Source organism: Anser cygnoides, chromosome 2, assembly GCF_040182565.1.
Source record: "Anser cygnoides isolate HZ-2024a breed goose chromosome 2, Taihu_goose_T2T_genome, whole genome shotgun sequence".
Classification (NCBI taxonomy): Eukaryota; Metazoa; Chordata; class Aves; order Anseriformes; family Anatidae; genus Anser; species Anser cygnoides.
Genome location: NC_089874.1, coordinates 95,918,298 through 95,941,467, shown reverse-complemented (window position 1 = coordinate 95,941,467; position 23,170 = coordinate 95,918,298). Strand labels below are relative to the sequence as shown.

General features: G+C 37.1%; 1 long non-coding RNA gene across 1 annotated transcript; it reads left to right on the top strand.

The window, feature by feature from the left end:
- The first annotated feature begins 6,069 nt into the window (after positions 1-6,069).
- LOC106048827 (uncharacterized) lies at positions 6,070-22,090 on the top strand. The gene is made up of 4 exons (XR_001214293.3): positions 6,070-6,179; positions 6,910-6,983; positions 18,589-18,652; positions 21,959-22,090. It is a non-coding gene; the product is annotated as an uncharacterized lncRNA (long non-coding RNA).
- Positions 22,091-23,170: the final 1,080 nt, after the last annotated feature.

The window sequence follows — 23,170 nt, the reverse complement described above, 5'->3', positions numbered from 1 at the left end:
TAAAAAGAAGAGGGAAAAAATATATATATTTAAAAGAAACTGACACGTCTGAAAATGAGATACTTATTTTTGGTGTAAGTTGTACTAAAAAAAATAAATCATAATATGATCAGCATATCTAACAGTGCAAGTAAGAGAAATGCCACTTAAAGACCAACTTATATAGAAATTTTGTTAATAAAAGTACAAGTAAAACAATGCATATACTAACTTGTGTTTTACCTTGAGTTGTTAGGGCACTGCACATAAGACCAGAAGAACTTATGGAATAAAGACATAAAGTATTTGTTGAGTTGGACTGTGTATAGAAAAAGTGACAGATTTATTTTTATAGACAGTTTGATAGAAGATTGGGATATAACAATATCAACAACAATATGGTATTTGTGTTAATACACAAGGGATATACATCAGAGGGCAAATGTTAGCTAGTAAAGTGAAGATATCTGTATGAACAAGGACTAAAAAATTCATGTATATCGATTATCTGGAGTATAATAAAATGGTTATGGAAAAGGTTGGTTTTTTTTTTTTTTGGTTGGTTGGTTGGTTGGTTGATTTTTTTAACTGATATTGACTATCAGGTAATCATCTTTTTCTTCTAAGCTAGGAGGATGTGAGAACACAAGATGGCAGCTAGTTTTCCCATTGAAGCACTTGCTTCCCTTTTTGGTGACAACCAGAGTTAACTCATATCAGTTTTGGTTTCCATTGTGCAGATGTACACAATGTCATTATTAACACTTGTGTTTAGAAAGATGAACCAATTTAAGGAACAGATGTCTAACTAGTCGTTTCTTTACCCAGTTGTCACCATCTGGTTGAAATACATCATGTTTTTCCAGGTAATTAATTTTGAAATTGATAATATATATATATTATATATATGTATGTATGTGTATGTGTACGTGTACGTGTATATGTATTCATCCCACTAAATCCCCCACCCCACCCCCAAAAAAATAAATTAAATAAATAATAAATAACACTTCAGTTTACTATTATAGGAAAGCAAAAACAGTATGATACCAGACACATTAAAATTGTTCGGCATTTCACAACATACAAGTACATATACAAACTATGCCAAAATAACAGCATAATGAGAAGTGTGATGCACAAGTGTATTGTGTTGCCAGGTTTCACTGAGATAATAGAAAAGTAACTGTGACATGGACTTCCAAACGTTGTCTGTCAATTTACAATGAATACACTCAGTAAAAATACTAGCACAAGAAACATTACACTGAGATATATCCTCCTGATTTTCATTTAGTTTTGGAGTTAAAACTAAGACCCTTTAAGATTCTGAAAAATCTCTTAAAACACAAAAGAAGAGTGTTCTAGGACCAAAAGAGATGGCATTAAAAATAAAAACAGATGTTCTTGCAAGACTGCAAAGCTAGTGTTGCAGATTTAAGTGATCCGGATAAGTTGCAAGCTGAAACTTTCAGAGATTTGCCAGCAAAACTTAGCAGTAAAAATCTGTGTAATATGAAAAGCAGAGATGCTTTTTCAGCATAATCCTAATGGATTTTTGTGTCTCATTTTCCTAAGCAGATTCAGTGAAGAAGTGGGGGAGAGGAGAGGAGAGGAGAGGAGAGGAGAGGAGAGGAGAGGAGAGGAGAGGAGAGGAGAGGAGAGGAGAGGAGAGGAGAGGAGAGGAGAGGAGAGGAGAGGAGAGGAGAGGAGAGGAGAGGAGAGGAGAGGAGAGGAGAGGAGAGGAGAGGAGAGGAGAGGAGAGGAGAGGAGAGGAGAGGAGAGGAGAGGAGAGGAGAGGAGAGGAGAGGAGAGGAGAGGAGAGGAGGAGAGGAGAGGAGAGGAGAGGAGAGGAGAGGAGAGGAGAGAGAGAGAGGAGAGGAGAGGAGAGGAGAGGAGAGGAGAGGAGAGGAGAGGAGAGGAGAGGAGAGGAGAGGAGAGGAGAGGAGAGGAGAGGAGAGGAGAGGAGAGGAGAGGAGAGGAGAGGAGAGGAGAGGAGAGGAGAGGACGGGACGGGAGGAAAAAGGACAATATGCTTTTACTGTCTTCTCTAAGAAACAGATGTGGAAAAAAAAGTCTAAATCAAGTCCTCTTTTTTTTTTTTTTTTCCTTTACTAGATTATAGTTTGAAATATGATATTGACTGTGGTGAAACCAAACTAGAAAATGAGATCTAAATTGGCTTAAATTAATTTTTTAAACTGAGGATGATCTGCTGGTCAAAGCTGAGATAAGGATCTTACATTTATTTTCAAGGAAGTTTGAGACCAGCTGTGAATCTGGGTTACAGCTGAGGACTTTCTTGTATTAAGACATCACACAACAGTCAATACAAAATGGAAACTGCATTTTGTTTCAAATGCAATAATATTTACTTAGTAGTTTATCCTTTAACAATCAAGTTTAACTCAGTCAAGAAAATGGTTAATGCGTCAATGATGTCTTCTAGTATTCCCAGCTGTACAAAGCAAGAAGCTCAACATGAAGGAGAGTTTTATTCTATGATATAACATTAAGCATGATTATTGGATGAGGAAGTATTTTATCAATGCAAAATTCTGGGATGAAAAATATCATAGAATCAATTTTATTGGCACACTGACAAATGACATGCTTTCTTAACTGGGATAACTGCCAAGGGACAGATCCAGTTTCATGCAGGCTTTCAGTTCCCCTTAACAGCACCAGGAGATAAAGTGGCAAGCAGTTTATTTTGTACTGCTTGAATACTTCCCCGTATGTGCAATGATAGGATAAATGTCTATCTTTAGTCATGCCACTATTGATCATTCTGGCATTAGTCTTACCAAGTCAAATTCATCTTATTATAGGTTTTATACAAGTTGTAAATGGGTTTAAAATTTCATGTATTTACCTGAATGCTGTTTAAAGTAACTTAAATAATCTCTATACTGGAGATTAATGTCATAATCAACATATTTGTTAAATATGAATATTTACATTTCAAATCTGCTTATAGCAATGCAAAGACAGCAATACCATACACTTCCAGTGCAACCAAAACCCTTTTATCCTATGAACTCATAAACAGGGTGATATTTTACCTGAGCAACCCACTGAAGCCCTGAACCCAGGATGACTTAAAACTGGTTGGCCTCAAGCACTTGGAGGAAACCTTACAAATAGTTTGGCTTCTGAGTGGCTCTGTAGATATTTTTTCTATTTAGGAAGATTATTGACCTAGCTCCTTTTTAACTATGCTATTTTCCATCTGAAACAGGTTAGAGAAGGAAGAATGCATATTTAAGAGCATTGTTTTTACAAGAAATTGGTGATATTTTAATAAAACAGGAAAAGGCTGCATTTGCAGTCAAAATCATTTTTAAATAGTCTCTTCATAGTAAATTATCAAAAAGATAAACAATTCAACAGTTTGCTGAATCAAATGCTCTTTCCACTATGAGTTTTTTGTTAAAAAACATAACAAAAAAAATATTTTTGCTATTTGTTATCACCTCTCATTTTATATCCTCTTTCCTTCTCTGTTTTTTGTTTCCTTTGGCCACTTAATAAACAGTCCTTTACACAACAAATGGATCCCACCACTTCCTCTCCAAAGTGAATACTGTAACCACTAGCTTGTAAAATTTCTGTCTCTCAAACTACTCTATGCACAGCGAAGTTTTAATATGAAGGAAGAAAATGGATTCCAGCTCAGCCCCACATCAGGCAGCTGTGGGAGATGCTGTTTTGCAGTCTTTCAGGCAGTCAGAGGTAGCTCATGTTTCTCAGTAATGCCAGAAAAAAAAATAAATTTTGCCTGCCATGGGAGCAGAACACACCTGCCATGGGTAAGGGAAGTGGAGCAAGGAGGAGTGGATCTAGAACTGAGAAAGTGCGGAGCTCACAGCTCCTCTCTCATCTGCACTTACGAGAGACATAGAAGCAGTGCCTGGGTATGGATCCCCTCCAGAAGCAGTGGCTCTCCTACTTGGAGAGAGCTTACCCTTTCTGTAGAAGCAGCAACAGCAGCCAACAGAGCTATAGCCATATTGCTACTCTAGACAACGGACTACTTCACCTAGATATGGAATCATAAAATCATAGAATCATTAAGTTTGAAAGAAACCTTCAAGATCATCTGGTCCAACCATCACCCTACTACCAATGTCACCCACGAAACCATACCCCTAAGCGCCAGGTCCAACCTTTCCTTAAACACCCCCTGTGATAGTGATTCCACCACCTCCCTGGGCAACCCATTCCAATACCTGACTGCTCTTTCTGAGAAGAAATGTCTCCTAATTTCTAACCTAAACCTCCCCTGGTGCAACTTGAGGCCATTCCCTTTAGTCCTATCACTAGTTATCTGCAAGAAGAGGCCAATGCCCAGCTTCATACACCTTCCTTTCAGGTAGTTGTAGAGAGCCGTAAGGTCTCCCCTGAGCCTCCTCTTCTCCAGAGTGAACAACCCCAGTTCCTTCAGCCGCCCCTCATAGGAGTTGTGTTGCATGCCCTTCACCAGCTTCGTAGCCCTTCTCTGGACAAACTACAGCATTTTGATATTCTTCTTATAGTGAGGGGCCCAAAACTGAACACAGTACTCAAGATACAGCCGCACCAGAGCAGTGTACAAGGGGACAATCACCTCCCTAGTCCTGCTGGCTACACTATTCCTGATACAAGCCAGGATGCCGTTGGCCTTCTTGGCCACTTGGGCACACTGCCGGTTCATGTTCAGGCGAGCATCAGCCAGCACCCCAAAACCCTTCTCCTCTACACAGCTTTCGAGCCACTCTACCCCAATTCTGTAGCATTGCATGGGGTTTTTGTGGCCAAAGTGCAGGACCCAGCACTTAGCACTTCGGCACCTCATCCCATTGGCCTATGCGCATTGACCCATCCTGTCCAGGTCCCTCTGCAGAGACTTCTTACCCTCCAGTAGGTCAACACTTCCCCCCAACTTGGTGTCATCTGCAAACTTACTCAATTCCCTCATTCAAATCATCAATGAAGATATTAAAGAGGATGGGCGCAAACACCAACCCCTGTGGAGCATTACTGGTGATTGGTCACCCTCTGGATTTCACTCCGTTCACCACTACTTTCTGAGCCAGGCTGTCCAGCCAGTTTTTAACCCAGTAAAGATTGTACCTGTCCAAGCCATGGGCTGCGAGTTTCTCCAGGAGAATACTATGGGAGACCATGTCAAAGGCCTTGCTGAAGTCTAGGTAGACTACATCAACAGGCTTTCCCTCATCCACCAGGCAGTCACCCAGTCATAGAAGGAGACAAGGTTGGTCAGGCAGGACTTGCCTTTCATGAGGCTATGCTGACTGGGCCTGATCCCCCAGCTGTCCTGCATATGCTGCTTGATTGCATTCAAGATGACCTGTTCCATCACCTTTCCTGGCACCGAGGTCAGGCTGATAGGCCTGTAGTTCCCCAGGTCCTCCTTGTGTCCCTTCTTATAGATGGGCATCACATTAGCTAGTCTCCAGTCATCCAGATCCTCTCCGGATGACCATGACCACTGATAGATGATGGAAAGCGGCCCAGCAATCACATCTGCCAACTCCCTCAGCAGCCTTGGCTGGATCCCATCAGGCCCCATGGACCTGTGACAGTACAGGTGGAGCAGCAGGTCTCTAACTGTTTCCACCTGAACTGTGGGGGGTTTCTTCTGCTCCCTGTCCCAGACTTCCAGGTCGGGAGGCTGAGTACCCCGAGGATAAGTGGTCTGGCTAGTAAAGACAGATGTAAAAAAGGTATTAAGAACCTCAGCCTTTTCCTTACTTTCAATAGTCATGTTCCCCTCTGCATCCTGTAAAGAATGGAGATTCTTCTTGGCCCTCCTCTTGCCATTAATATATTTATAGAAATATTTTTTGTTATCCTTAACCATAGTGGCCAAGTTGAGCTCATACTGGGCTTTGGCCTTCCTGATTTTTTTCTCTGTATATGCCAGCAACTTCATTGTGCGCTCCCCGAACTGCCTGCCCCTTCTTCTCTCTTTTTCTCCCAGACACTCAGCAAAATTTCCATGTTCAGCCATGCCAGTCTTCTTCCTCACCGGCTCATCTTACAGCACACGGGGACAGCCTGTTCCTGCGCCTTTAAGACTTCCTTCTTGAGGAGTGTCTAGCCTTCCTGGATCCTCTGCCTGTCAGGACTGACTCTCAGCGGACCCTCCTACCAGTGTCCTGAACAAGTCAAAGTCTGCCCTCTGGAAGTCTAAGGTAGTAGTTTTACTGACAGCCCTCTCTCCTCTGGCCCCCCCACCCCACCCCAACTTCACTAAGAATGGAAAACTCTACCATTTTACGGTCACTCTCCCTGCCACCATGTCTCCCACCAGTCCTTCTGTGTTCATGAACAGCAGGTCTATCGAGGCACCACCTCACTAACCAGCTGAGTCAGGAAGCTGTCTTCCACACACTCCAGAAACCTTCTAGACTGTTTCCTCAAGGCTGTATTTCCAGCCTATGTCCAGGAAGTTAAAGTCACCCATGATAACAAGCGCTGGCAATTGAGTGACTTCCACCAGCTGCTTATAGAACGCCTCATCCGTCTCTCCACCCTGGTTTGGCTGTCTGTAACAGACCCGCACCAGGACGTCCGCCTTGTTGGCCAACCCCCTGATCCTTATCCATAGGGACTCTACCTTATCATTCCCAACCCTGAGCTCAACAAAATCGAAACACTCTAATATAGAGAGCCACGCCACCATCAGCAGTGAAGGCATTTCAGTCTGACCTCCTGATCACTTGGACACATTCAGAAACTGCTTTGATAGCTATGTACTTCTCCAGCTAAATTGCCAAAGAAGGTAGTAGCTGCCCTATGTGTTCAGAGGAGCCCAGTCTTAGCAGTCATTATCCAGTACAGTCTCCAAATGTCTCCTGGAATAAGATTTTTTAAGGATCTAGATTTAATGGAACATCTACTTTTTTTATTTTCTTTTCCTAGGTGGTCTTAACTGTTCTGATTGATCAAGCCTGGGACGGTCCTGGATGAGTAAAACAAGACACAATGCCTGAGAGGTAACATGCTTAGAGAGTAGGCAAGAGATGAGCCACAGTTTATAATCTCAAGTTTGGATCCACAGGCTTAAATTCATTCTAAGATCTCTATGGGTGCCAAAGTCTATTCATGTATAGACAGCACAAAGTTTTGTGCAAACCTCGACTTTTGCAATGTTCACATTAAGGAGCAGACCAACAGGTACTTTCATGTACAAGTCTAATATGTACACTTTGTATAGTAGGAAAAGCAAATCACAAGATACTCACAGAGTACAGTACATCCCCGTGTAAGTTTTCTCTGGAAATCTTTTTGACCACACAGACTGCTTGCCAAGCATGCACGTACAACAGAGCATGACTTAGGTTAAGTTAATGGTGAAATAGAGGGTCTGTATCTGGAACTATGTAATCTCCAAAGCACATAATATAATCTACCCTAATTTATATGCATATAAGTGTATGGTGTGAAGTGTTTTTTTAAAAATAAAATAAAATAAAAACAACAAAAAACATCCTGCTCTTACTTGCTCCCTGCTTACATAAGAACAGAACTTTCTGAACCTTACAAGAAAATTAATTTTTGGAGAATGCTGATGCACTTCATACATACTATTTCATCCTGCATTGAAATATACAAGAATACATGTAATAAAGACTTCTAAACAAGCTATCAAGTGAGTAGCTATGATGCTCAGCTTCCCTTTAGTAATAGTCAGGATTTTGCTATTTTAGCACACTTTTCTATTATAATAATTAAAAAAATAATAATACATAGCTAACCATTAATATCAAAATTGCTGGGGGGATTTTTGTTCAATCAGATGTGTTAATCAGAACCATAAAAATATTCAGACATATAAAGATCTATAATAAAAAAAAAAAAGTTTTCTTAAATAAAATACACTTTTCTTACAGTACATTTAGACTTTAAATTTATATCAACTACTTCAAGTACTTTCAAAGCCTACTGATAATTAGGCATGGAAAAGTAATTATTAAAAGTAATTATTAAAACAAATGCTGTCATTTCTGAATGGAACTTGAAACAGTCTCCAGTTAGGAGAGAACTCTGTAACCTTCAGATTTCACGAAAGAGTATCCCTGTACTTCAAGTGGAACGGAGCTAAGGGGAGTCAAGAAATTAGAGGAGAACAAAAATATCAGGCTAAAAGCAGTAAATCAAGAGCTGGCCCCAGGGAGGAAGGAGAAAACAAAGTGGAACTGAAAATGGAGCAAAAATTCTTAAAGTTGGACAGGGACGTGCACTGTAGAAAGCACAATGCCCCATCAGAAGAGCATCCTGCAAAGAAGGTAATTTCTGTATTTCTTGCTTCTACTAGATTGACCTCAGAAGCAGGACCACCAAGTGGTGTCTCATTTCTTCTTCTTTCTTTCCTTTATTTTTTTTTTAATTTAAACTCATGTGCTTAATATATGTTTTGCTTTGTCTTGTTTGAAATTCTAGGAGAAGAATCTTTCATCATAAAATGAACATATATTTATGACCACTAAAGACAAAAATCCCAGAAGCCTACTTTTCTCAGTTTCAGTTGTGGATTTCAGTTGTTAGATTCCTCCATTTGCTATCCTTCCTAGCTTTTTTTTTTTTTCCTGTTAAGAAACATGACTGTAAAGGGACTCAACTATGTATGTTTAAATGTTAACTTTGGAAAGGATAGCTGTGGAATTCTCACATAGCAATTTCACAGTCACTTAAGGTCAAAAAAGCAATTTGTGGTTGAATATGGCATATGCTCTAGAAAAAGATCTAGTTCTGACTCATGGAATTTGGGATATGTATATTTTAGGTTAAAACTGGGCTTTAAGATACAGATCATCCATGTTCTGCCCAAACTGAGATGAAGGCCCAGTGAATCTGACAATAACTGAAACTGTCTGCCCTCCAGCATTATGTCCAGGCGAGCCTGGATTTCCACTTTGGATGACAGAGCTTCCTAAACCCTGAAACAGTCATGCAAACATACAACCTTATTCTAAGCCAACACATATCTTAATCTGCAGTGGTACTGAGAGATGGTCAAAGACACATGTAACATGTTCTCCTACACACTTAGACCTGTCCTAATGCACTTGGTCCATGATGAATTCAGTCTAGCTCATGAATCATGAATTAAGCTCAATGAGGAATTCAACTTAATGATGGCATCAGCTCAATCATGAATTCAGCTCAAAAGCATAATCATAGAAATGGTAAAATGCCCTACTTTTCCAGTAACAGGCTTACTCAGCTAGGGACCAGAGTGCTAGATGCTCCCCAGCCAGCAATAATTGAAATTCATAGCTCTCACCTTCCTGAAAAAGACATTTACCGCTAGACCAGTGGTAAGGCTAGGACTGGTCCATCTTTCATCCTACCTGAGGAGGTGGGACTGGTGTCAGAAAGGAAAGATGGGCTGAATAATTTAATATGCAACTTTATCTCAAGCACCCAAATTACAGAGGCATTAATACTGCATATGTCATTGGCCCATATAGCCCAATATGTAGCTTTAAGCATCCTCCCTTTGAGCTCTTACCTCTTCCCTGGCTAGAGAGTGAGAGAGTTTAGATAACTAGTTCTTGAATACCTTTGTCTGGGCCAGTGGTCTGTATTTGTTTAGGTGCTGTGTGTCTTGACCCACCATCAGGTGGGTGGTCTGATTCTGACCACAATTGCTATCTGCTGTGTTCTAAGCCTACTGCAACAGCACACGAATGCTGGTAAGTATCACAGAAATCCTAAAAAGAAGAAGAAAAAAAACCCGTATATTTCAAATATGAAAAAAATAAATAAATAAAAAAAATAAAAAGCATGATGATTGTGAAAGAGGGAGTTAAAATTATTCAGTGATTACAGAGTTTGTTAGTCCATTTCCAATACGGTAGTTTATTACTTCATATGTACCCTTTTCAGATATCAGAACACGCTTACCACATGTTCGAAATAATAATGTCATCCTGACTAAAAGAAATCTCTTTCTTGGCAAAAGAAGATGCAAAGTCAGTGTCTCTCTGAAGAGTGTTAAGACTGCCAAGGACCTCATATCTCTTAAGGACTATTTGCTCCCACCAAATGCAGAAAGAGTAAAAAAATAAATAAATAAATAAATAAAAACCTGCATTAGTAAATGGTGAAAAAGATCATTTAAACAATTCCATCTTTTTGGACAACATCTGATCTGAAATTAGCCACTTGGACTGCTGACCACTGCTGTAGTAGTCATTGTTTGACCTTTGCAAGACCCTGTTCACCAGCCAGTATCAAAATTTAGCTATGGAAGTTAGAATTTAATAAAGTTACTAAGATCCTTATGAGATTGATTTATATATGTAATTAAACATTAAAAGCACTGACATATAATCTCTCTACCCTTCATATCTGCTTTCCGGTATATTATATGTATGAATGTAGAAGTCTCTGTAACTACACTTCATTGAAATCAGGTGTACTAGTTTTACGCCAGTAAAATCTAAGAGAATCATGTGGGATGACCAGACTGATGATATTTACAAAGTCCTGTCCTATTTTGTCACAGACAATCTCACAGAATCAAGGATACAGCTTGAAGAAAGAAAATATTCGTTTGTGCTGTGCATTTATCAAATTGATATGTATCAATTTATCTTTCTCCTATGATAATAAATTAAGTAAGGCCAAATTTCAGCTGGTAAATAGAACAGTCAGAAGACTGGCACTAAACTACACATGGTTACAATCTAAGTCTCCCTCAACTCCTCAAATGTGAAACTTTCTTCTAAAAAGGATTCCGTGACTATGGAAATATATCTGCATTCTACCCTCTCCTAGCCCATTAAGGTGACTGATAGACTTTAGATTACAGTGACTTGGAAAAAAAAATTACTCTTTTAGTATTAAAAAAAAAAAAAGAGAGAGAGAGAGAAATGAAAAGGAAAAAAAACACCTTTTCAGTAAAAACAGAAGGCAACAGAAGCTTTGGAATGAGTGCTTGCCAATAGAAGGATTTCATGCTTTTGTTAATTAAAGGAACAAAGAAAAAATAGTGCAGTAGGCTGTATCCTACATAACAGCTTCTACTAATAAAAAGTAATAGACAATTTCCTGCATTCAATTCTTTTGAATACTATTATACAAGGTAATAGAGTTTTGGAAATGGAAGTCCTAGCAGCCTGTCAGAAAGAGCTTTCTTCCACTTTTTTTTATTAAATGACTAAGTGCAGCAGTCTGTGTCCTATCTCTCCCTCTTGCATCTATTGGATTGTATTATTTTACATTTTGATTGAAATGATGTCACCAGCAGATAAAAGCCTGGCCCAGGCATTGTAATTGAATGAGCCTGAGTTGTTTATTCTAGTGATCTACAGCGATGCTTTCCTTGTCCTAACACAGAATACATAAAAGATCCCCTCTTGTTTAACATGCTACTGATTAGATCTATTTTTTTAGAAGAAGAAGGAATCAAATTGGGGGGTTGAGAGAGTAAGAACTGGTGTTGGGGGGGGGGGGAGGCGGAATGGAAAAAATAGATGAGAAGAGACCATCTGCAAAACTTTCCATGTGTGACTGAAAGTTTAAATAAATAAATTTCACATGGCATCAGTACCAGATGAAAACAGATTTGATTGACAACATCTAAATGATAGCTAATGAGAACATGTACATTTTTGAAAGGTTTTTCATGCTCATTTCCTAAATCAGAGGCTTATTCAAGTTTTTATTTAAAAATAAGACTTATCTTTGAAGAAGATGTATTTCTATTTGCTATTTTTTACTGCTATTAAAAATACAGTAAGTTGGATAATTAAATTACTGTTATTGACATTCCATTTTCATTTAAAACATATTAGATTTAATAGACTAAAACAATATTCAGATAAGGTGTTAAGGATAATCTATAATTGGCATTACTGAGAATCATATTTTATAAAACATATAATGACAGAGGAAAAAAAAAGAATTATAAGAACCCTTCACTTAGCACATTTTGAAAAAAAATACTTTGATAATTATTTTAAAAGAAAGTGTCTTTTATGTTAAGTGCTATTTCTTTATACACACTCACACAGAAACCTTACTGAAAAGTGAAATGAAGAAAAATATTGCACTATTTTATGTGATGTGTACACCCTCATGTAAAACTTCTTCAACAGTATTTTAGAGGGGTGTTTTTGTTTCCTTGTTTGTGGTTTTTGTTTGTTTGTTTGTTTCTTTGGTTTTTCAACTTCTGGGTCTTTCCTCGAAGTAAAATACATTTGTATGAGGTTTAATAGGAGTATGAAAATAGATGAAAATATGACAAGCCTATCAGGCAATTTTCTGAAATGCCTTTTTGCTTGAAACCTATGAATTCTTTGTCTCAAATCTGAATCTGGCAGCTAATTTAGTTTGTTATTTGGGATTTCTGTATGAGAAGGGAGCACAGGTCTACTTTGAGAAAGTATTTATTTAATGCATAAGTAAATTCTGGGAACACAAATAAATTAATTATTTTACAAATAACTACAATTAAAAAAATATTGTCAAGGAAATTGTTATTAAATACAGTAATGAAAAAAACTAATTTTGGATTTTACTTAATTTAAAAATTTCAAATGTATACAATATCTGTAATAATACTACTTCCCACAAGTGAAAATTAAAGTCAGCAAAAAGTTTTTTAATGTAGAATATAAATATATCTGCCATCTCCATATATATATGTTATTGTTAGTGTTATTTCCTGATTATTTGCTAAAATTTATGAATTAAAAATACATTTCCCATACCATTTACAGTCTATTTATCACTCCTAATAGCTGCATTACAAAGTTCACTCATAATAATTGCTGATACCTAACAAATATACCTTTGAGACCTGCAGATTTTTGCGGTTCATGTATTGTCCTGAAGGTATCACTATTTGAAAGCATATGTGAAAAATATTTTTTAATATTTCTAGTCAGTGATGAACTCAGAAGTGTAAAGCTGGAAGATATACTAGCTATATTTATAAATGTGTTTGTCTGGAATGTGTTTTAATGAATGTACTTTGATTGAAGTTAACCCTTCAACATGCACTTATTAGGATGAGATGGGTGATGCACTTTTCTCTTACCTTGGTTTTCAGTACTGATACTGCAACCTTCTTGGAAAGTAATCATTTCATAAAAACTAAACTGAAGTAAAGAACAAATTAATCCAGATCTGTCATTTAGAATTATAAAGCAAACTCAATGCTTTATCTGTAAACAATCATGCGTATTACAGTTGGCCACAGTTCTGTGGCCATGTAAAGAAAGCCAAGCTTGCCAAAGCACCAATCCATATTCAGTCCCCAGAGCTGCTTAAATGTAATTTGCATCACGGAGGTCATGCATTTGGTCTCTGGGAAGAAAAAAAAAAAAAAAAAGTAGGCAATGTTGATTTAGCCACCCTTCAAAAATATTCTCCAGCAGCTGCCTCAGGGAATAGCACTCAGAGGAACATCCCAATATGCCACGCTTTTTCTCACCATCACATTACGTTCTTGTTAAAGCATAAGTGGTAGGTACAGGCAAATTGATTTCAACAAAGAAAAATCACTGTGAACATGAACTCCAGTATCCAAGCCCCTCGAACACAAACAGGGATTTTTTTTATATATAATTCAGAGAAACAGAATTAAATTTTTCATAGCAATTTTAATGATTTTGGAATTTCCACTGTGAATTCCTGTGAAAATTCAGATGTCTGGTGTACATCCTAATATCATCAATGGGATTCCTGATTTTAATGGGAGTTGGTTCAGTCACTGCCAGCAGAAAGGTGTGAAGTAAAAGAAGGAAAAGCCTGTATTTCAATTTGTTATTTCTAGTCAATCTCTTACAATAGTATGCCCCTTTGAGATTTGCAGCCACAAGCATATTTGGTATACATGGACATTTTGTAGCTTATCAAAAGCAAACTAAACTTTCAAACCTATCAAAGTTTGCAAAAAGAAATGTAAGTTGGCAAAACGTAATGCCAACAAGTGAAAATAATCACAGGAAAACAGGCAGATGGAAATGGGTAACAACAGCCAAATGGTACCACAGTGGTAAGAATGCAGCAAAATCAAGTCTTTAAATATGAGAAGGAAGAATGCATGTGTGTGTGCTTGATTTGAGTAATGACATTTTACAAAATATTCAAACGCCAGTAATAATGATGTTTAAACTGGAAAAAGCACTATAGACTCTACAACGTTCCTTTCTCTAGCGTTTCAAGCATGTGAAAGTAATCTGTATAAATGACAAGAAGGTGGTATAAGAGGTTACTGTGTTGGGCTTTTATGGGTGGGAATGACAAAACTGATGTTTAGGAGAACAGTTTCCAGATTAGGTGGTGTGCTTTAAAATCTTGAAAATGTTTTAACTCATTCCTTAAACTATCTAATCCAAGGAACCCAAAATGAGTTCACAGTGTACTGTTAGACATATTACTAATATTTCATGTCTTTCTTTCACCACAGCAACAGGCTTACATATATATATACACATATCGATTAAAAAAAAAAAAAAAAAAAGCTAAAACTTCAAGTATATCTTATATCTAAACAAGGTATGCAATACAGGAAGAAACGGGGTTTTGATTAAAAGAAATGGCAATTTCCATTATCAATTGTCTTGTTTGGGGTACAAACAATACTTCAGAACCTAAACCCAACTCTTTCTAAAGCAACTCAAATAAGACACCAGATTTTCTAAAATGTTGTGCCCTAGCAGGCTCCTCTGAAATCAATTATTTAGAAATAAAAATCTAATTGAGTAATCTAATACATAATCCTCCTTTTGAAAATCCTGGTCTAGACAATTTAAATAACCACCAAGACATCTAAGTATATATAGGTCCTCCTGCTTTTTCTCAGAACTGATGTTTCATCTGTGTTTTGTCTTTTCTTCTAAAAATAATTAATACTAATAGCCATGAGCCTATCTCATAAAATCAAAACAACAACAACAAAACTGTTTTACATTAAGGAATGGTAGGAAAATAAGTAAAGATACAGATGTTACCATAAGTCTTTAAGGAGTTATTATAAATTAAAACAAATGTAAATATACGCATAATTCTATGGCTATATGTATGTGTAGATACACTTACATACACATAAATATAAGAAAAGCAGAGGGTGAAATTTCTTTCTAAGTTATTTATAAAATGAGCTAGAGATGAATTAATTGAATTGTACAAAATGTGTTTGTTTAAGAAAATACATTACAACTGAGAGAAAAGATGCTTGTGTAGCATATTATTTCATCCAAGAAAGTATGCATATTTATAAAAAAAAAAAAAGTTTACATGTCATCGTGTTCCATCTTTGCATGTACTTGCTCCTTATCTCTAAAGCAGCATACGTTCCATATGAGAGAGGGGGTTGCCATGGTATCAGCACTTTTAAAAATTGAATAGCAGATCTAAAAGAAGCATAAAATCGATTTAACAAGTTGTCATGTAAGTTATCCTGGCCCATAAGGATGAAATCTATGCACCTTTTTCTGTATAAAAATGTTTATTTAAAAAAAAAAAAAAAAATTAGTTTTAGTCACAGAGCTAAATATGCTGCTTGTCATTAGGTTTGTCTCCTTATCAGTTTACAAACAATTTGGGAGTGTACCTATAAAAATACACATTTTCAAGCACTTTTTTTCATTTTCTCTTAAAAATACAATAAAACACAGTAGTATTAAAGAAGTAACTCTAAGCAGTGCTTCTAATTCTGAAGATAAAATACTGACATATAATTGGAGACAAAAATAAACTTTAGTTAAAAATTCACTTTATGAAGTTCTTACTTATTCTAAATAAAAGAGGTTTCAGTAATCACCTTGAAGATGGCCTTTTATTTTTGGTCACTCTGAAAAGAAAACTCCATAACTATAATCTGGGACTTCCTAGAGTCACAAGCACAAACAGGCGCTCATAATTTTAGCTCCCAGTCTCCAGGGGAGGCCAAATAGTTCTTGCAAATATAGTGATATGGTTTCATGGGCATATTGGAGAAGTGTGTTTTTCCTTCTCTCTCCCCACCCACCCTCCTATTTGAAGAAGAAGAGGAAGAGAGAGAAATGTGGATGGAAGAGTCGTATAGGTGGAATATGGCAGTTTTTTCCAAAGCTATATCCTCTCAACTTCCCTGCAGGATAGGTTACCACAAACTCATTGAGTAAATCACAGCCAGAATCATTACTTCTGCTGAAACACCCTCATTGGCTGAACATAGCCTTTGGGAAAAGGTCAATGTTACCTAGCAACTACTAAGAGCTAGTGCCTTTTTATAAATTAACCCCTTCATATGCAGCTTCAATAACATCTTCCATTACAAAAGGACTTCCTCTCTTCTGTGCAAAACAAAGAATCAATAGGTTCAGCTGTCAGAAGTTGCCCAGTGAAATCACAGATGAGCCTGAAAATGCTTTTAATGATTAGATTTGTTCACATATAATCTTAACTATGTTCAAATAGAATTATGCTAATCTCTCATAAACCCATACAAAAATCAAAGGCTGTTTCAGAGAGCTTCCAGAATTTTGTATGCCAAGTTTCCATCTCTGCAGCTTGGCTGTAGTTAGGCCTCAGGACAGGAGAGTCATAGAATAAACAAAAGGTGGAAGAGTGAGGCAAAGTCCGCAAAGAAGCCACAGACACTTGTCCCTCTGCAAGGTAGGGGCACTGTCTTATCACCTTGTTCACTATTTTGAAGGTAAAGTCCATATTGAAATAGAATGTGAACATGGCTGGATGTGACTAAGGGTAGTTCTTTGGCTCAGGGATCCCAAATAGCTGATGTGCTGGGGATTACCATGCTCAGGGAAAAGGGCAGAGCTGTCAAGTAGGAGAAAAGTCAGTCTGTGTTAGGGAATGCAGGCAGAGACTGTGGTAAGAGCAACTAAGAAGCAGACACCCTCTCTACATGATATTTTACCTCATGCAAGGGCTCTGTCATGGCCCACTGTTTGTCTAGGTTTGCTTTGTCTCACCAAACCATCTCTATTTTAACAAAATAGCATGCAAATTTATAGGCAGTTCAGCTACCAGCTATGTGCAATCTGATGAACATACATGACTCTTCCATACATGTCTCTATGCCGTGATGCACTAGAAAGAGTATCAGAAAGCTCCAAGAGATCTAATGGATTGACCACAGAAAAACCAATACTGCAGTCCATATCAAAAAGCACAGATGTTCTGCTTTTTAGACATAGCCATAGCCAGTATTTGCATGACTCCTCTGTTATTTTCAGAGAGGTTAAGACAAAATAGAAACAGTTTGCAGAATTTAAATGAGAAGCTGAGTTACTATTTTTGCTTCTTACAAGTCACTGAGTAGCAAAGATCTACTTAATAATAGACCTGTAAAACAAGTTCATGTCTTCAATATTTCATGTCAAAAATGAAGGAAGTATGATTAACAAACTTCACATTACTTATGCAACACCTAAAATACTCTATTGAATTCAAATCCAATGTCTTAACTCTCCCAGCCTCTCTCTGTCTGCAGTCTATAAATTAATCTATGGTGCATAAATACAATCTTGTACAGCTATTCTCTAGCCAGCAGTAAAACTCACTTGACTTTTAATCCTAATTCTACCTCATTGAGAAAAGCATGGCCTAGTTGATTAAATAAAAAGTTAAGAGCTTTTAATGACATGAGTTAAGAACAACAGATTCAGCTGTACAACTCATAGTGTTTTGCACAACATATATATATGTATACATAAATATATACATATATAAAAAAGAATATTTCAGATGGAAAAAAATAAAATAAAGTTTTATCAATTTTGTACAGTCCATTTTGCACTCAATGACCTTTCCCAGGGAAAGGCAAGTAAGCAGCCGTGTCCATTTCCATTTTACAAAATTGTAAATAGCTAGTTTTACAGCAGATGCGCACTTGCCATCCAGTCAGCAAATACCTTGCCAAAGACTACTCCTCAAGCATTCTGTTACTTGCCTATCAGATATATAAGTAGATTAAACAGAGGAGGGCATATGCAGACAAGAAGGGTTCCTGCAGTTATGGAAGCAAAAAAGTGCGGGGCTAATCTCTAGGAAGCCACAGTCTACAAGAGCTACTGTTTATGGAACACATTGATGGTACTATATCTCTTTTGTTGTTGTTGTTGTTTTGTTTTGTTTTGTTTTTAAGGAAATCTAGAAACATTACTAAAAAGTATGACTTCAAGAATGTATCTAAAACAACAACAACAACAAAAATAGAATATGGCAAATTCATGATAGCATTGGTAAAAAAGGCAACCCTGACTTGCGTGGCATGAAAGGAATGAAATATTTTAGGAAAAGAATGGTCTTTGACTTAAATGGCATTTCATATTTTATTTTCCATATCAATCTCAGCCTAATATTTTACTTGCATTTTTCTTACTTTGGACTCAGCTGTCTATAATAATACCCTTATCTCTCCACCAAGTGAAATTTACTTTGCATCCAGCAAGGCATTAAGTCTTTCTAGCAACTCCATCCAATATACATTACGCACAATAGGTCTGTCAGCAAAGGAATGTCCATTCAACTAGTATATTATGTTCCTCTTCAAGTCCCTTAGTCTTTGCTGCTTCTTAATAACTAATTAATTTTAGGTCATCTGCTTTCCTCATCATCATCTTGCTTCTTTTCCAGGAAGAAAATGAATGGAGTATCAGCGGAACCACCATAACTGATGTCAGGATTTTCTTGTTAAGAGGTTTGATAAATTGTCTAAATACATATGTGCTTTGAGTTACAGGGTTCATTAAAAAATAATCTTTTTTAAGGCTGAGATAGATTCCAAACATAGATGTTTCAGTCAGGACAAGTGATTGGCAGCCCAGGTATGCTCACTAGCTGTAAAGGGGCTCTAGATGATCCACCTAGGTATGGACAGACAAATCTGAGGTTAGGTGGAACAAACTACATCCCAAGGACTCAGAAGTTGTACCTACCTGCAGGCCACTCTCTGGACATTATCCATAAATGCCTTTGTCTTGAGGCCAAAGCTCCATGCCTATATTATACTTAAGCCTAACAGTAGTACAATATGAGGCAAACTTTTATATGCATTATATATTAGTAAGGTTGCATTTTGGTAAGCCTCCAGATGTACCATATAAAGCCCACATGAAACTCATCAGCTGAAGTACAGCACAGGTCTTAATCCTGCTGCTTTTTCAAAAGGAACAGTGAAAATATTTACAGACGATAAAATTGAGTTATCGTTTTTAAAACATCTTAGAGAAGCAGGATATATATACAGATATGTATTTTAATATATATACATACATACATATATACATACATACAATGTTAGCCAGTAAGCAAACATTATAGCCACAAAATCACAAGTTATAATCAGTAGAGTTAAATTTATAAATCTTTGTGTCTTCAGAAGCATTTTAATACTGTTGGGTGGTGAGGCACTGGAACAGGTTGCTCAGAGAAGTTGTGGATGCCCCATCCCTGGCAGTGTTCAAGGCCAGATTGGCTGGGGCCAATTGCTTGGGGCAATCTGGTCTAGTGGAAGGTATCCCTGCCCATGGCAGGGGAGTGGAATTAGATAATCTTGAAGGTCCTTTCCAATCCAAAACATTTTATGTTTCTGTGATTCCATTTTGATACATATCCTCCAGTCTTTAGTTGAAATCCCTGCACAAAAGATTTGATGACATTTTCATTAAGTTACACATTAACAGACACATGACTTCACTCCTAAAACAGAGAGACAGGGACAAAGAGGAAGGCTGAGCACAGCTTTTTGACTTGGTCTTACCTGGGATCTTTTGAGGCAATTTTTTTTTAAATACCTTAGTTGCTACGAATTGGCAATATGTAATGCTTTTTGCCCCGTCTACCCACGTTCCTGTAGCGTTGGGTTGTACTAATGTTTATTTTCTCTTTCTCCCATCTCAGTCTTGTGACTTTTCTCTTACTGTGTCCTTCCCTTTAGCAGGCTGGACAAACAGAAATAACAAGAAAAACTTGAGAACAAAAAGAACAATTAAAAATGTGTATCAGAAGTGATTCCTCTAAACTATTTCTAGTGAAAAATGCTGATTATGTATAATAAGCTCTTTGTGAAGAGCTGTAACATCTCATGAATGTCTCTTACACTGGAAAGGAACAAAAGATTACTGAGCAGCAAAAATACCATTGTGAACACTGTGAACCTGCTGTTTTGTTCTTAGGGCTTACATCCTAATTATAGCAGTTTTCTTTATTCTTTTTTTAAGAACCATTTTTTATTGCAGTATGGACTGGACATAAACATTCCCTTGGATCCTATGTGTAAATAATGAAAACATAAAAACTATGGATTTTTCCCCTATCAAGCAGGTTAATAGTTTAATTGTATACAGTTATTCTTACATTAAAAGCTGCATACCTGGCAAGCTTTATCGGGTAACAGGGACTTTTAAATGTGCCAATGTTTCTACAGAAGTAACGCAGGTCAATTGCAAAAGGGATAACCATAATGATTAAATCATTAAAATTTTGTCTATGCTTCACAGAGCATAGAGAAAATTAACTTCCCACCAACCTCATTTTTCTGCTGAACATGAAATAATGATTTTCTGCCAGTATAATTACAAAGCTAACATCTGATAGAGTCAGCATCCAGGGGGGATTATCACATGCATGAGTATTAGACCTCATTACCAGCTTGACTGCAAAATTATTACATCTTGTAATTGGATGGTGAGATTTATATACAGATTGGCTGGGTTCTCTGTAAGATTGTAATTACAAGCTTCGTTGGTTCGCTACTTATCACACGGTGCAGGAGGAGGCAAAAACAAGCAGAGGAAAGACCATTTCATTAAGCCATAACCCTATCAAGGGAGGAGCACTGTAACATCCCTGTATTTATTAGGCCAAACAGAGCTGTTTGCAGAAGGGGAGGCCATTTATTACTGCCTGACAAATGGGATTTCATTTATTTAACCTTGGTGATCTATTTCAGTAAAATGTACAAACGAGCCATCCATTTTATGATTCCGGAGTCAACGCCTCAATTATCTAAAGGCTAACTGACTGTTAAAGCACCCATCTGCTAGGATGAATTCATTGATTTAATTTGCTTCATGTTACTGAATGATTCTTCGTAGCCGGGGAGGGGAAAGGAAGGGGGGGGGGGGGGGGGCTGCTGGTTTAGGAGAATGCATCAGAGTGATTCAGCACACTTGTGTCTGTCTGCATGTGTATGCGCGCGCTCATGCTTTTTTAATCCTTCAGCACAATAGAAGAAGGCGATCAATAGCAGCTTAAATTTTATAAGACAAGGAGTTAAGTTGTTCGGCCCAAGCCAAAACACCTTTGTTCTACCATAACAAGTAATCTCTGTGGTGGAATTAATATTGACAAGCTGGCTTCTTTGTAGCTAATTTTGTGGGTGCCTGAGCCAATCAGGAGCCTTGCAGTAATAGAGTTGTTATTAGAGTTCATTATAAAAGCTGTGGATCAATGGCTACACTGGGAGGGAGAGGACATGCTGCAGCAGGATGCATATGTATGCTCAAGGAAATGAAATCCTTTTAATGTCCTTGTAATAATTTATTCTATAGTTCTCCTTGACTTAAAGTTTAAAAAAAAAAAAAGAAAAAAAAAAAGGATATTTCAAAAACAAAATTAAAAATGTTCCTTTGTGAGGCTTTTAATTTTGTCACAACACTGAAAATGATAGGAAGAAAAGTAGGATTTTAGGGGTGGAAAAACTCAGGGAGACCTTGTTAGCTAGTTCTGAGTTTTATCAGAACTGGGTTTCATTTGGAAAATGTCACCACTCCCATCCTATCCAAACCACACAGGCTGGTTTGCTGAAAGCTTAAGCCACAGTGAATGTAGCATTGATGTCTTTTAAGCCACCCCTTTTCTCCTGCCTCCGTAAACCATCTGTCTCATTAAATCTGATTTTTAGTTTTTCTTTGATGGGGTGTCATTTTGTAGAAAACATCTTTACATTCAAGGAGAAGAAGTCACAAATAGCACGCTAAAGCTTTTTCTCCTGTGTTTCTAGGGAGGAATGACCTGTATGCTGTGAGTTAGCACTTTCAGCAAGCTGACAAGGAGTTCACAGAACACAGCTCTTTGTAAAAGGTTGCCTCTTTCAGCTGTAAAAGGGCCCTTCTTGATGTAAGTGTTCCCAGAGTAATAACCCATTTCTCTTGCGGCAGCCTCCAGCTCATGCTATAATCTTTCCCACAAGCTCCGAATCAGTACAAGAAAGCTGTTTACTGGACAATTTTCCCTGCATCTCAATGTCAAATGATACTGCATTAAAATGTGAGAACATCGCACTCTAAGAAAGGCAGAAGGATCAAAGGGAACCCTCACAGTGAGTGAGTTGAGACAAATTAGCATCTTTTGGTCATGGTTTCCTAAATATAATAATATGGCATTTCAGGGCCATGAGTTGTTTGCTTTTCTTCCTTCATTTTATTTCACTAAAAAAATAATAAAATAAAATAAAATAATAAAAATAAAATAAAATAAAATAAATAAATAAGCCATTTATTTTTTCCATCTCCCTATTTTTTTCTCTGCCAAAAATATTGAATCACTTTCAATTGATGCAATTAAACAGGGTAAGTCCCTTGTGTAAACAATGTTGTTTAAGTTCCAGTAGATATCAGTAAGTCAATATGAGGGATTCTTCTGCAAAAATAAAACCCTCAAATATGAGCATTGCTCTGTCTTTTTTTGTTTGTTTATGTGTGTGTGTGTGTATTTTCAATTATCACATTTTTTCCCAAGGATTGACAAAAAATAATCATTTCAATTTCCTCATTATTTTTTTTTCCTCCAGACCTCTGTCTTAAAACTTAGATTCTATTTAATGTAGTAACAGAAAATATTCCAGGACAGAAAAGTTGGGATTCAAAGAAAACTTGCCATTACTTTTTCTATACACTTTTTCTACCACTCTTTTCCTCCAGACGGAGGAAAGTAGGTAAGTATCAAAAATCAGTGATGGAAAGAGTTGAAAGTGATGAGAAAGGTCAAAATACAGAAAATATAGAAACCCACAGAACTTAAGAATAATTTTGTGTTAATCAGAAAGTTCTGAATTTGACGATTTATTTCTTTACTTTTGCAAATTTCAGAATTTTGAGCTAAATATCTCAACTGGAATTTTATTTTGAAAAGGAGTGAAAGAGGAGCATATTTCCTCTTTCCTCAGCTCAAATAAATATTTTTTCCAATCAGCCTTTCTCATTTTTCTCTTTTC